General features: G+C 41.9%; 1 long non-coding RNA gene across 1 annotated transcript; it reads right to left on the bottom strand.

Annotated features, from left to right (window-relative positions):
- Positions 1-13,232: 13,232 nt before the first annotated feature.
- Positions 13,233-14,083, bottom strand: LOC116075985. The gene is made up of 2 exons (XR_004112770.1): positions 14,046-14,083; positions 13,233-13,366 (listed from the first exon to the last, which is right to left on the bottom strand). It is a non-coding gene; the product is annotated as an uncharacterized LOC116075985 (long non-coding RNA).
- Between the last annotated feature and the right edge of the window lie 1,557 nt (positions 14,084-15,640).

Below are 15,640 nucleotides of genomic sequence, written 5' to 3'. Positions count from 1 at the left end.
GGGGGTGGGAGGTGGACTGTGTTTTGTAGTCTGCTTTAGTAGAAGGTGCACAAATGCAGGACTTTTGATTCCTGCTCAGCCTCCACCTCTAAGAAAGTGCTGACCATGTAGTGGGAGGCAGCAATTACTTACTGAATAGACAAGAGGGATGCATGAATATAGTCTAATGATCGGAAGATACATCCCAAAAGGAAAAATCATATAGTGAGATTTCTGGTTCACAGAGAGACTGTCTCAAGTCAATTGGGCAGAAAGTATTAGAGAGAGCCAACCAATGCCCTGTGCACACACATGTTCTCAGTGTCAGTGACAGGCACAGGGAAGACACCCTGCTGCCCAAACCAGAAACGTGGGCATTAAGCCTCCCTACTCTCCGAACTATGATTCATCGCCATGTTCCGGTTGGTGGCATCGTCTCTGTCTGTCTCTTTCTCTCAGCCTTTGTTGCTTCTTCCTAAAGCCAGTGGCTGTCATCAGGTTAAAAACTATATGGGAGTCATAACAGGAAAGTTTCCTCAGGAAGAAAATATAGCACTGAAAGAGGTCCCTAAAAAGTTCCAACCTTACCAATCTTTCATTGTGAACTGTAGAAGAATGTGTGTATCGACAGAAAGAGCTATCTCCTAAGCACCAGGAGAGCCAGAGGAAAAGGGGTGCCAGAGAGGGCGTCCGTAAATCAGAGCAGGAGATCATGGATCATGAAGGAGAGAGCCATAAGTGCATGCAACCAAGAAGGCAAGGATAAAGGACTGTCAGGCTGGGGACACAGCTCAGTTGGTAAAGTGCTGTGTGAGTATCAGGACCCAAGTGTAATCCTAAACACCCACATGAAAAGTCAGAATGGTGCTGTACGCTTAGGACCAGCATCAGAAAAGCAGAGACAGAGGAAGGACTCCCTGAGGCTCGTTGGCCAGCCACCTTAGCCTAATGGAGGAGACTCAAGTCACAGTGAGGGCTTCTGCTCCCCAAAACCAAGACGGAGCTGGGGATGATGGTTCAGAAAGGTACACGCTTTTGCTTTGCAATCATAAGGACCTGAGTTCAAATCTCCACACTGACATAAAAACCTGGAAATAGTTGCATGTGCCTATAACTTCAATGTTGGAGGGGAGGAGGTGGGTAGATGTGGAAAATTTGGTGGCCAGCCAACCTAGGAAAAATAGTGAGTTTCCTGGTTCACAGAGAGACTCTGCCTCAAGTCAATTAGGCAGAAAGTATTAGAGAGAGACAACCAATGCCCTGTGCGCACACAAACACACAAAAAGCAATCTGGTTGTGTTTACCAACCATAATGTCTTTATTGACCTCTACTAAGAACAATCTGGCAGCAAGATCAAGATATGGTCCAGATTTCAGTGGGCTTAAGAGTCAAGCAATAGAGGAGGAGGGGCAGGGGGAAGTAAAGGAAGAAAAAAGAGAGATAAATGAGAAACAATAACTGAAAGGATCCAGGGCTAAGAGAACTTGTTTTTCTTGAGATGGTGGGAGCTTGAACAAACTTAAAGGTCTGTGGGAATGATGCAAAAGACAGGAAGTGGTTTAGTCTTAGAGAAGTCAAAAGATAATCAATACCGGGAGATCTCTAAAGTACAGGAAGGGAGGTTTCCTTCTTCCGGAAGCCTCCTGTGACCTCCCCTGCCCACATCTCTGCCCTTCTGACAACGGCGGCCTACATCTGGTATGAGCATGTACAGGTCTATTATTGTGGTTCGACAGAGGAAGTGTGATCCTGTGTGTGCTGTGCTTTCTCCACCAGGGTTGAGCTCTATTAGGAAAGGGACGGCTTCTGATTTGTTTTGCATCCCCCAAGAAACAGCACAGTATCCAGTGTGTGTGTGTGTGTGTGTGTGTAAAAACATTATTTTATAAAATAATGCATGAGGCAATGTGTATTTGAATGTGTGGGAAGGTGGATGCAGGGAAACAGCTATTGAAGTATGTGTACCAACAAAAACAATGGAGTCCATGAACATGTAAATCGGGGGTGGGCGGGAATAACGAGAAAGCTGGAGAACAAACTAAAGACAAATTTCAGCCAAATAAAGCCTCTCGAAGCAGCCTGTTACCAATTCAAGAAAGCCAGTGTGTTAGCACCGACCCTCACCTCTTCCCAGCAGGCCGTTTCCTTTGGGAAAGGAAGGTGGCTTTACGGTTTATAAAGATCGATTACAGACTTGCTCCCTCACTTCCTGTTTTTCATAAGTGTAATCTATGAATCACTTGCCTGAATTTGCCTTTCTCCATAAGCTCTCAGTGGGTCCCTGGCTTCTAAGGTCATGGGCAAAAATGATACACATCCATGCTCCCAAGGTACAGTAGTTAAGACCCTGCCTGTGGCTCATTCCAGTACACCTTTCCACTCAGGATCCAAAAATCATTGCATTCTACTTCCAAGACTGGTGTGTGTGTGTGTGTGTGTGTGTGTGTGTGTGTGTGTGTGTGTGTTTAAATGAGACCAGAAGTGTAGGAAAAACTCACTTGGCCATTCCCTTACAGAAGAACCCCCCCAAAAAATCAAAGCATACAGAAGCACTGCTCAAACGTTCCCGAACAGTGCCAATGTTTGAATCATCAGCACATCTCCATGGACATCCCAGGCTTCATGCACCAGAGTGACTGAAGTGCAACATGCACTAATGCCCAAAAGTCATCTAGGTCACTTATGCAAGTGGCCAAAAGTTATCCAAACAAACATACAAGGAAATATGGCTGTCACCTTGGAGCAGTCCAGAATCCACATCTTGAAGTCTCCTGGATATCAGATGCTAATCAGACACTTGTTTTCTTTTTTACTGACTTTCCTTATTGTAGTCACACTTAAAACAAATAAGAATGGTATCCTTTGTTGGCTCCTCTTACTTGGAAACCAGGTCTCTAATCTTGGTTTGGCCTTTTTACCTTTGTCCAAATATGCTTCTCCTCCAATAATGACAGCCCGCTGAGAACTGGATTCTACATGAATTGCTTCCAATTATTTGGCCGTGAGCTCAGACCTACTTTGTAATCTTCCAGCTGGATATCCGGATGTCCCTCCGATACCACAAACCAAGTATGTCCAAAGCCAAACTCATCTTCTTCCTCCTCCACAAAACCTGTTCTTCCACTTAACTCCCCAGCTTCTATGAATGATGCCACTGTTGTGCTGAGTCCAAACCCCAACTGTCAACTCACCCCTTACTCTTGTGAATGAATCTTCGCTCTCATCCAATTTTTAAATTTCATTGCAAAGTTCTTTAAGCCCCACTTCCCGCATATCATTCCTATCCAACCTCAATGTCCCATGCTTTCTTCCGGTTCAGTACCCTCATCCAGCTAGTTCTCCTATCTCCTCATGTGCTTTATTGCTAATTCTTACTCATGGAAGAAAATAGCCAATGCAGACTGTAGTCAAGTCTTGCTATTATCTCTTTCAAGGGGTATGATCTTAAGCAATTTCCCAAGCCCTCTAAACCTTATTTTTGTTTCATAAAATGGCCATTCATTACAGGACTATAACTTGATGCAATTCCAAGTGCCTTGTGTTGTAATTGCTCAAAGAATCAGTTACTCTTGCCCTAGAGAAGTGCTTTAATTATGTATTTTCCACACTCCCAAGCCTCACAATTTCCCTTTCTCCACTGAAATAAGATATATCAATGTTGCCCTTCACAATTCCTGTCAAAATGGGAGTCATCTCCCAGACTGGTTCCAGTCTTCCCTAAACACACATGCCTTCACCACACTGATCTTTCCACATGATAGGATTTTCCCATTCCCTTTATCACTCAAAATCCTCCCAGTTTCTAAAAGGACAACTTGAATGCCATTCCCTGGGCCCTAATTCTGCTAACCCAACACAATCTCTTTTGGCAGATAAGGTTGAGTATATCCAGTAAGCATGGCCATAGACTTCTGCTTTTGAATCCTTGATTTGTTGAATCCTTTGTTTTCTTAAAATGTGTATTATAGAGGCTTATATATTTACATTAATACTAGGCTCTTATATATATAAGCATAGGGGCTGTGAACTAACTTGGTGCTCATCTCTAAAGCCAGATACTTTTCTACCACACTCCAAGAATTAGCTCATTTTGGTTTTTTAAAAAGATAAACCAAAAGACCATGTCCGTGAAAGAATGGCATGTGAATGATAGGCATACAAAATTGACAGAGACAATCAATTTTGTTTATTTTAATCAATGATTTGTCCTGATTACCCAGAACAGTGCTTAAAATAGAGTTGCTGTTCACAAATGAACCATTGAGTGACTTTATAGTCCAAAATTACCCTGCAAGCCAAGGAGAGATTGAAAAAAAAATGACCCCATCTAATCCAATTTTTTAACGTTATGCCAATTAGCAACACGGAAACTCTGCATGGTTTCATCAGCTCATATCAGGACCATCAGACCATGCATCATTGACAGGAAATGAACACCAGCTGTCCACTTGGGGAGTGCAACTGAAGGCATGGAGCCCTGTTCAAAGTGCCCTTTGGGTGCTCTTACCCAAAGAATCTCATATACAGATGCCTGATGCCTTCAGTCAGCCAATAGTCACATCGACTTACATACAGGGCTTGCAACTCAGCCTGGGTGTAAGTCAAAAGCCAAGAGAACAGTAAGAGGCACTCTGACCTGTGAAGTGAGGGTTAGCCAATAACATGACTTTACCCCTGAATGTCTCCTCCATTAACTTCAATCAGAATACTCAGCAGACTCTCTCACTAGCCTAGTCAAGTTCTACAAAACACTGCTGAGAATGCTGGTCAAGAGCCCCAAGCCAGTCACAGACACCTCTTCTCCAGTTCTGATACAGCTTTGAACTCTGCCTGTGGCTCTATTAATAGCCTGTCTGTTCCAGATCGTGTGGGCTGAAAGAAACAAGAAGAGAGACCAATATCTTAAAGTTAGAGATACCTAGGGCTGGAGTCTGGATTTCACTGTCTGGCTACAGCCTTGGTCTCCTAGACTTAGATTTGTTATCTAAATAACAAATATCCCTGTCCTCCAGCATTATTCTCATCCTTAACACTAGAGCACGTAAAACACCAGAGCCAGCTATTGGTGTTGGCGTTATTGCTATTGTTAGACAACAGATCAAGGCCAGCATGCCTAACACAATCTTAAGAATTCATTTTGGCTGGGCAGTGGTGGTGTACACCTTTAATCCCAGCACTTCGGAGGCAGAGGCAGGTGGATTTCTGAGTTCAAAGTCAGCCTGATCTCCAGAGTGAGTTCCAGGACAGCCAGGGCTATACAGAGAAACCCTGTCTCGAAAAACAAAACAAAAAACAAAAAACAAAAACAAAACAAACAAAAAAATTTCATTTTGACCAGTTCTCTTGCATATGGCTCATTTTATCCCTTCGAAAAAGAACAAGTTTCTAAGTAAGAAAATCAAGGGTCCATATCATGTTTTCTAAAACCTACTTGGCATGAAAGCATTCCAATTTATTTTCAGAATTTAATCCCTTGTAGAAAGTTGATTGATTTGACCTGAAGCCCCTCCTCCCATATTTTGAACCTCAAGATTGATCACCACCTCCGAGGTTCCCCGTATTATTGATAGTTTTCCCACTAGCTCCCCCTCTAACCCACTCCCCTTCTCTCTCAGTCTCCCCTAGTATACACTGAGAACTCTCTGCCACCCTGTCCCATTTTTAGCTGCTATTCAAAGCCACACTTACCCTCCTCCTGTGGCTACCAGGCCCTGGGGAGAAGTGACACGGGCAGAGGAAGGAACTCTGTCCCCAAAGCACCGCAACCTGCCAAACAAACTTGGCAGTCACAGCAACTCCACACTTTACTCAACTGTCACCCATTGTTTTTTGGTCCAATGAGTGGAAAACAGAGCCCTAGATCTGACTTCATCTGAAATACACATTTTCCCCCAAATCTGAGAGTCAGACCTAAGCCTTTGCGCACGTCAAGCAAACATTCAACCACTAAGCTAAACATAAACCTTTTGGTTTTGGTTTGGGGGTGGGGGGTTGTTGTTGCTGTTGTTGTTGTTGTTGTTGTTGTTGTTGTTGTTTTTTAGACAAAGTCTTGGGATAGAACCCACACTGTCCTCTATAGAGATGTTCCTTCCTCAGCACCCACGTGCTAGGATCACAGGATGCACCGCCATGCCTGGCTCTGAAATCTATACTTCTTCAGGGGTGCACTGTGTCCTGTATCATAGACACATAGACCTTATCGACTTGAATTAGGAAGACTGTTAAATGGTGCACTTCTCCCCGCTGTGTGTCAGTACGGTTGGTGCAGTCGTTGGCTGAAGTTGTGGATCTTCTTTTAACCTCTGTCCCTGAGTCTCAGGTTTGAAGTCTAATACTGATTCTGGAATGCTCTCCCCTACTGATTTTACAAAGGAGGTGTTGTAGCTTTTCAGCTCTGGGACTTGAAGTCTGGCGGAGGTATCTGGTCTCTGCAACCTGAAAGCAAAACTAGGAATTATTTGAAGAATGGCAGTTATCTGCCAGTATCTACAGGTTCTGGATCCACAAATTCAAAATCTCCAGACTGAACATGTATAGTTTTCTCCTTGCCCTTATTCTCCAAGAAACACAGTTCAATAACAATTTGAAGCTTCGGGCTGCAGAGATGTCTCAGTGGTTAAGAGCACTGACTGCTCTTCTGAAGGTCCTGAGTTCAAATCCAAGCAACCACGTGGTGGCTCACAACCATCTGTAATGAGATCTGATGCTGTCTTTTGGTATGTCTAAAGACAGCTACAATGTACTTACATATAATAATAAATAAATCTTTGGGCCACAGCGAGTGGGCCCAGAGAGAGCAGAGGTCCTGAGTTCAATTCCCAGCAACCACATGATGGCTCACAACCATCTGTACAACTACAGTGTACTCACATACATAAAATAAATAAATAAATCTTTAAAAAAAAAAAAACAATTTGAAGCATCTGCATTGTATTAGGTATTATATGTAATTTCCACATGGTAGCTTGGGGTGGTGAATAACAGGGATGTTACAAATTGAGAGCCAGCCCCATTTACATAGAAAGTTCAGGCTAGCCAGGTGTGCAGATTCATCTGTTCTCCTTCAAGTCTGGATTTCACCAGATTTGTTGATCACAATCACCTTGCAACTATCTAGGCCAATCTTACTTCAATCTCTCTCTCTCGACTATCTAATATGTTAACCTCTCAGTTGAGTGATTGTTCTGGACAGCTACTCTGTCTAAACAACTGCTCATAAATACTTCATGTTTCCAATTGCTGAACAAAACCCAAAGCCCTCTCTGAGCATCACATTGATTCCTCTGGGGACTCCTGTTCACTAGCCTTGCTGTGCACTCATAAAATCCTAGGCTAACTGAAAACACTCAATGCCGTCCAATGCCTTCATACTCTTATCTTGCCAGGAGACATAGGACCCTTTCTTTGTTACTTCCCAACTGTGGGAATCTCATAGCTCTCTTGCCTGCCCAGCTGCAACTGGTTTAACCAGATACAACCTATGAACTATGACTATGACCAAGATTTGTATAACAGTTTGATCTGTGGCAATTCATGTAGTGGCAACTAACCAACACACACGAACTACCATCAACCTGTGCGCATGTGTGTGTGCATGCGTGTGTGTGTGTGTGTGTGTGTGTGTGTGTGTGTGTGTGTGTGTGTATAAAACAATAATAATCAAGGAAAAAGATGGTATCAGCCTGAGAATATGGGGGCATGGGACAGATTCAAAGATGGGCAGCTGGGAAAAGTTGGAGAGAAGAAAGAAAGGAAGGAAAGGAATGTAATTCTATTTCAATTAAAAACATACTAGATGGAAAAGAGGAAGAGTAAGTGGAGGAGGATGAAGTAGCTGTACAAACCAACCTTTGTAGCTAGGCTTGGAACTCCTCCCCTCACTATCATACTCCTTTTCTTGTTCGTTCTTCTGTGTCTAGCACACTGAAAGCTCTTTTATTTATCTCTGCATAAATGACTAGATTATGAGCTCTTTGACAAGAGTAACCGTGGCACCTAGGAGGAGCTCTGTGAAGAGTTACTTCAGTGACCTTTCTTCAGGAAGTATGTTGAAGACATCTGACTTTAAAACTACATCCACTCTGCTTGAAGCCAACCATTGGACTAAGCGTGGGATCCCTGATGGAGGAGTTGAAGAAAAGACCGAAGGAGTTTAGGGGCTTTGCAGCCCCATGGGGGAGTAACAGTGTCTACAAGCCAGACCCTCACCCCAGGACTGACCCCCCCAACCAGAGTACACATGGAGGGACCCATGGCTCCAGCTACATATGAGGCAGAGGATGGCCTTGTTGGACATTAGTGGGAGGAGTGGCCCTTGGGCCTGTAGGGGTGTGATGCCCCAGTGTAGGAGAATGCCAGGGTGGGAAGGCAGGAGTGGGTGGGTGGATGGGGGAGTACCCTCATAGAAACAGGTAGAGGGGATGGATGGGGTAGGGGATTTCTGGAGGGGAGACCTGGAAAGGGGATAACATTTGAAATATAAATAAAGAAAATATCCAATAAAAGAAAAAAATCTTAGTTTCATTAAAGCTAAGAGTTACAGAAAAAAAAAAACTACATCTACTCAAAGTGACTAATATTGAGAAAAAAATCTTAGTTTCATTAAAGCTAAGAGTTACACACAGAAAAAAAAAAAAAAACTACATCCACTCAAAGTGACTAATATTAAGATAGTTTCAATGGCCAGAGTACCATGTCAAATTCTAGGAACCCCTGAAATGCCTTTAATTTTTTTTTTCTTAGAAAGTCATCTAACTTTTGCCAATTTGAATGAGGCTAGAAACTTTTGGCATTTACCTTCAAACAGAAACAAACTTTTCTTGTGGGCTTGGACATGGTTGAGAAGAGACCCACAGAGATGATTAAAGGCTAGAAAAGAGACTAGGAGAAGAGAAGGAAGGAGCCAAAGGCAATTTGATAATCAATGTCAACCATGTGGCAGGTTGTTATTTACAGGGAAGATGACTAACTCATGATGCCCTTGCCCTCCAAGGAGAGAAACAGGAAATGAGATGAGTTGTAACCTGGAACACTTGGATAAGTAATGAGGCACTTACTTGGAAGAGAATGTTATGAAATATTCAAAGTTTTTAATAGGAGTGGTGCCTTCTTAGTCTTATTTTTCTTCACATGCATACAAAACATACAGGATCCACATGGATACAAAATATGCAAGATAACTATACACATAAAACATGCAAGATCCCCATGTATACAAAACATGCAGGAGTCCCCATGCATACAAAACAAGCAGGATCCCTGTGCACACAAAATATTCCGGATCCCCAACTATCTGGAATGTTCTCTGTGTGGTACTGCCCAAATTATACAGTTCTGGCACCAGTCCTCAGAATGGATAGAGATTTCTGCCACTCAAGGGTCCTTCCAATTCTGAAATCTTGAAGAAGGTATCTAAGCAGAACTGAATTGAAGTCACTTTTTCACTAAACATTTATTAACCACCCCCTTACCAAGCCTACCTACCAGCTACCATACTAATAATGAAGACATAGTTTACAGTAACTGAGGAAGAGGCTGGTGAGGGATCACTCAGAGGAAAGGCTGTTGGGCCTCAGCTCTCCAAATTTTAGCAATATCTAGTACATATCCTCATTACAAAGCAAACACCAAAGCCACATGCTTTTCTTCTGGGTGACACCAAGCCCTAGCTGTTCTAACATCTATGCATAACATATGCTAATTCCTTAGCCTGCTATGCCCTTTCCCCAGCTTCCTGACCTGTGAAATTACTCTTGTCCTAGAAGCCATGAACCAGGTAGTGCCCTCTTCAAGCTATGGTGTTGCCTCAGTTATAACTCCCATTCTACACTGAGATACTATTTCATGATCCCTACCTATAAGCATTAGAAACAGACTCAAAGCTGGGCGGTGGTGGCGCATGCCTTTAATCCCAGCACTTGGGAGGCAGAGGCAGGCGGATTTCTGAGTTCGAGGCTAGTCTGATCTACAGAGTGAGTTCCAGGACAGCCAGAACTATATAGAGAAACCTTGTCTCGGAAAAAAAAGAAAGAAAGAAAGAAAGAAAGAAAGAAAGAAAGAAAGAAAGAAAGAAAGAAAGAAAGAAAGAAGATGGAAACAGACTCAAAAGTCAGAGTGATACAAGAAAACTTACTGGAAGGCCCAGCAGTAGCTTATAGTCCTAGAAATGACTGAAGTCCAAGGCAGCTGATGCCAACTGTTTTATACCCCAAAGCACCACGGTTATGTGTGCCTATCTCTCTTGAGCCGTGTATGACTCAAAAGTTTTCCTTCTACCTCCATCTTCCAGACCTAGAAGTAAGTTCCATTGACCAATTTTAGGTCTTCTGATTAGCTTATGGCCACACTAGGATGAAAGAAGAATCATCTCTTTCAGTTTCTCCCTTGGGAATCAGTCAGCAGAAATTACTGTCCCACATGCGTATTCAGTACGTAGGGTAGCAGGATCCTCTCTTGGTGAGTACCAATCCAAAAAAGGCACAATTAGGAGAGTGAAGAAAAATTACTGGTCTCAGGACAGGAAGTCACTGAGATTACTTCCTCAGCAACATTCTTAACCAAGGAAGAACACATGGAGATTCTGACTGGGAAGAAAACACATTCATATAGGAAAGTGCTTTAGAGATAGGCAAAGTACTTAACCCATCCAAGTTAAGGTGTACATTTCTGAGCACGCTCAATTGAAGGTCTTAGTTCAAGAAAAGTGTGTGTGTGTTAGGGGTGGGGGTGGGGGCAAGAATTATTCTTGCCGCGTTCTGTTCAGTGCTATAAAACATTTACTTAGGTCACTTCCAAGAGTGTGTCAGAGAGAGACTCAGTGACTTCATTTAGCTCTCTGCAAAATTCCCCAGAGTTGTAACTGCAGCAAGAGAGAAGACTCAATGTAAATGCAGAAATTGTGCCTCCAACAGCGCCTGCCTTGCTTAGCTGCTAACGAATAGAGGAGAGATTATTTCGCCATACGGGAAATTAGAGGGGCTGGAGAGATGGCTCAGTGGTTAAGGGTGCCTACTGTTCATCTTAGAGGACACAAGTTCAATTCCCAGAACCACATAGCAGCTCATAGTTCCAGAGAGTAGCCTCTTCTGACCTCCTTGGTTAGCAGGCAAGCCCATGGTGCACATATATGCATGCAAGTAAAACACTCATACACTTAGAATAAAATAAATTATTTTTAAAAAGAGAAGAAATCCAAAGAAAAGAAGGGAATTCATGGTAGAGTTCTTGCTTACATTTATTTATCACATTGCAGTTTTGGTCTAAGTGTTTCTTCTCTGTGCTTCCTGGGATAGGAACTCAGCCTTTTCCTCTTTCATATAATGAATGATCCATGCAGAATCAGGAATCAATAATCTCTGATACACTGGATTAGCCCTTGATATTTGTTAACAGACTCCTGAGAGGCAACACTGTTCATCCCTATGCTTAGCAACTGTAACCTCTGCTCTCATGCTATGGTACAGAGAGCATGTGCTGCATTTGAACCTCATTGACAGTTTTGGGTGGTGTCTGGGATTCATTCCAAGACTTTATTCATGCTAGGCAAGCACCCTACCAGTGACCTACATTTTCAGCCCTCTTAGATTTTTTAATGAATTCAAATCGATATAATAAATCTTGGTTAGTCAAAATATTCCCAGAATTGAGGCCCATGATGTACACATGTAATCCTTAAACATTGAGTCAAACTCAAACACCCACCCAGCTTCTCTGATGATAATACTCAGGCTGATATTTTACTTAGTTCATGGGAAGTACAGAAAAAAAATAAGAAAAGCAGTGCCCAGGAGGTTGGGAACAGTCTCTAAACACAATGAATTAACTAAATATAGCCAAAGTGCATGAGTGTCTCCATAGTTACCGTCAGAAACAGAAAGAGGCCTGACTGACTTGGGAAGGTCTTTTCACTACCACAGATTGTTCATCAACAACATCGATGACTGTTCAAGCCCATGGTGCCACATGGTTCGTTTCATCCAATTTCCAGTTTATTCTAAGTCATACTTGGCTCTACGATGATGATTGCATTGCTGAGATGAATAAATGTTCATCTTATTCATGGGAGAGAGGAGGTCTTTTGTGATTCATTAATAGAATTTCAGCAGTTCAGGATTTAGATCTGAGTTATGACTAAGAGGTGTGCTAATCCTTCTTTAAGAAGTATTGTCATAGAGACTAAGGATAACAGTCAGGTTCTTGGCAATGAACTAGCAATGCATTTTTGGCTGTACGTGGTACCACATCAAGGTTAAGCCTCAAGAGTGCACCAAGCAAAAGACTGAGTTTCAGACTCTAAACTTACTTACCTGCCTAGAAATTACCCAGGAATACATTATTCTGGTTCCTTCAATAAACCAATAAACATTTCACATGAAGCTTGCATATCTGCCCTTATGTTCTGTATCACCAAGAAATAGGTCACATGGCACAGTTTTTACATATTGAATTGATGAGGTTCTATTCTCAGGTGTCGGAGGAAGCAGTGCTTCATGTTCATCAAGAGCTTCACGTTAATGTTACATATGATTTGCTCCTATTTAGAAGGGTGTGACAATTTGGAAATATTGGGATTTTTAAATTCAAGTCTAACTTATAACTAGGATATTGTACTAATTTTTTGCATGTCTATGTCAAAATTACTCCTATTCCATGACAGAGAACTTCATTTTAAAAATCATTTAGAAGACAGACCAGCTCAAAGATTCAATGTATAAAGGCATTTGCTACCATGGCTGATAACCTGAATTTAATTCCTGGGACTCTGACATGAGTATACACACACACATACACAGAGAGAGAGAGAGAGGAGAGAGAGAGAGAGAGAAAGAGAGAAGAGAGAGAGAGAGAGAAAGAGAGAGAGAGAGAGAGAGAAAGAGAGAGAGAGAGAAAGAGAGAGAGAGAGAGAGAGAGAGAGAGAGAGAGAGAGAGAGAGAGAGAGAGAGAGAGAAAGAGAGAGAGAGAGAGAGAGAAAGAGAGAGAGAGAGAAAGAGAGAGAGAGAGAGAGAGAGAGAGAGAGAGAGAGAGAGAGAGAGAGAGAGAGAGATTTCACATTATTTTAAATGCACAAAAGTTAGCTCTCATGTATCCAATCCTGGATTCATACGTTGGCTGTAGTCTGGTTGAAAGAGACCATCAACCACCCTGAGACTGTTTCCACATTGCTTCTGTGATGTGCAGCTCTTCTGTGGACCTGTTTGGCAATGCTGAATTGTTTTTGCTGCAGCTGCAGATTACCTGTGGTTTTCAAATGAACTACTGTGTGTGCATTGTTTATTTGATCCCCTCTTCCTGTTGGAAAAACAGCTGGAGAACAGACATCCTGCTGCTCCAAGCCTCTGGCCTTGGGATATTAATAGGAGGCCACAGAAAGCATCCTCATGGTTTCACCTGTGGCATAAACGGCAAAAGAAATGGAACTCATCAGGAGGACCTGATTTAAAACATAAGCTGACAGTTTGTACCCCATACGTCTTCAAATCCCAATAACTAACTTCCATTTGCAAAAAAATAAATAAATAAATAAATAAATAAATAAATAAATAAATAAATAAAAATAAATAAATAAGATAAAATAAATGGCTCCTTCATGTAGAATTCAGCCAGGGAAGGTAAATAGCCAGTTTCCAATAAGAAGACAGAAAGGCAGGCTTCAATGGCTTGGGACAGTTATTAGAATGAAATATTTGTGTAATAAAGCAAGAAGGAGCATCACATAATTTATATCCATTGCTTTGGTTTTTTAGTAAAAGATGTGGGAATAGATGGTTAATGGTATGTGGATAAGAGACGGCAGCTAACAACCATACAAGGTACTTTCATATGTTTTCCATCATGGATAATTACTTGTCCTAAAGCAAACTGGGCTATTGCACAAGCATCCTTTCCAACACTCTTCCTGTTCCCACTTGGAGTAGGGAAAGTGGATGAGGAAAGATGTAATCATAAAGAATTAATGCTTTCATTCTCCAGATAAGGAGGGGATAGAAGGCTTATATGATCTATCTAAGGCTCTTTATGTAATGTCTATGGTATAATAGGGCCAAAGAATTTCTGGAAATGGGATTACCTCAAGATTATCTGTCTTCCAGTCTGTAAAAGGAGGCTGCAAGAAAAATATTCTGGAGTAAGAATTTCCCCTTAAGTGTAAATTGGTGCTGAGCAGAAGACAAAATAGACTAATAAATACAACATTCATTATTGAAGACACACTTGAAGCCTTATTGCACTGTCCTTAGGAAACTCTTGTATACCTGTAGGCACTGATATCTCAGAGTTGAGCATGCGCACACCTTTTGTTGTTAGTGGTGGTGGTTTTTGATTGGTTTGTTGGTTGGTTGGTTGGTTGGTTGGTTCGTTGGTTAGTTGGTTGGTTGGTTGGTTGGTTTTTGGCTAAGACAGGGTTTCTCTGTATACCTTGCCTCTCCAGGAATTCACTCTGTGGACCTTGAATTCACAGAGATCTACCTGCCTCTGCCTCCAGAGTGCTGGGACTACTGGTGTATGCTGCTGCCACCACCCGGCTTCTTCGGATGCTTAATGTTCAATATTGATACCAGTATCACTAAAGAGCCTTGTCCATTTCCACAAGGGCATTTCCTCTGATTCTATCTTGAGAAAATTTTATCCCCAACCACGGGTACCAACTCACATAAAGAGACAACTGAGCCAGTGCACAAGCTGTCTTGTTCATATAACTGTTCATATAACTGATAAAGGGGGGATATAACCCCCTTTAGGGGCTTTTTAATCTTAATATGCCACCCTTGTAATTACAAAGTCACCATCTCCGCTCGCATCCAAGAATGAATCTGTCAGATACAGGCAACTTCTACAAGCTTTAGAGATTACATCAGGACCATGTGCCTTAACATGTTGAAAAAGTGCCCCAAATCTGATAGGCTTTATAAATATTAACATATAAAACAACCCGCTCCTAAGGAGCAGGCTTAGAAGCTCTCTCATCTTATTCTTTAGTGCAGTGCTTAATCTCTCACAAGAGCCTGTTTCCTCTGTTGTAGAATGTAGCTAATAATAGTCCTTTGCCCACAGAATTCCGGTGTGGACGAAGTTAGATGACGCACTTCACACAATGCCGGGCGCCTAGATGGTAATGCCTCATATCCACTGAGAGGACCTCAGACTTCATTCCACAAATTAAAAATCCTGAAGACATAAAGCAACAGAGAAGGTAGAAGTTTAATCGTCCATATAAGAGTGGGGATGATTAGTCGAAATGAGGTAAAAAACGACAAATGGGCATATCTGTTCCTAAAACAGAAAAGGCCTTAGACATAGGTGGGAACACTTCTGCTCCCTTCGCTCAGTGAGGACATAAAATACTCTGAACGACAGTACAAAGGACTTACATCATACAGAAGGAAAAACTGCTACACAGTGGAAGTCATAGAAAAAAATGAATCATGTTCAGACAGAGGAAGAACTTAAAACTGAAAGGTTGTTTGAGATTATAATATATTTACCACATTACACCCTTCCCGTCCTCCCTCCAAATCTTCCCATTTACCTCTCCTTGATCACTTTCAAGCTTAGGACCTCATTTTTCATTAATTGTTATTATATATATATATGTGTGTGTGTGTGTGTGTGCATATATGTATATGTATATATATATATATATATATATATATATATATATATATA

The sequence above is a fragment of the Mastomys coucha genome, unplaced genomic scaffold (assembly GCF_008632895.1).
Source record: "Mastomys coucha isolate ucsf_1 unplaced genomic scaffold, UCSF_Mcou_1 pScaffold4, whole genome shotgun sequence".
In the NCBI taxonomy this organism is placed as follows: domain Eukaryota; kingdom Metazoa; phylum Chordata; class Mammalia; order Rodentia; family Muridae; genus Mastomys; species Mastomys coucha.
This window is presented reverse-complemented; position numbering and strand designations above follow the sequence as displayed.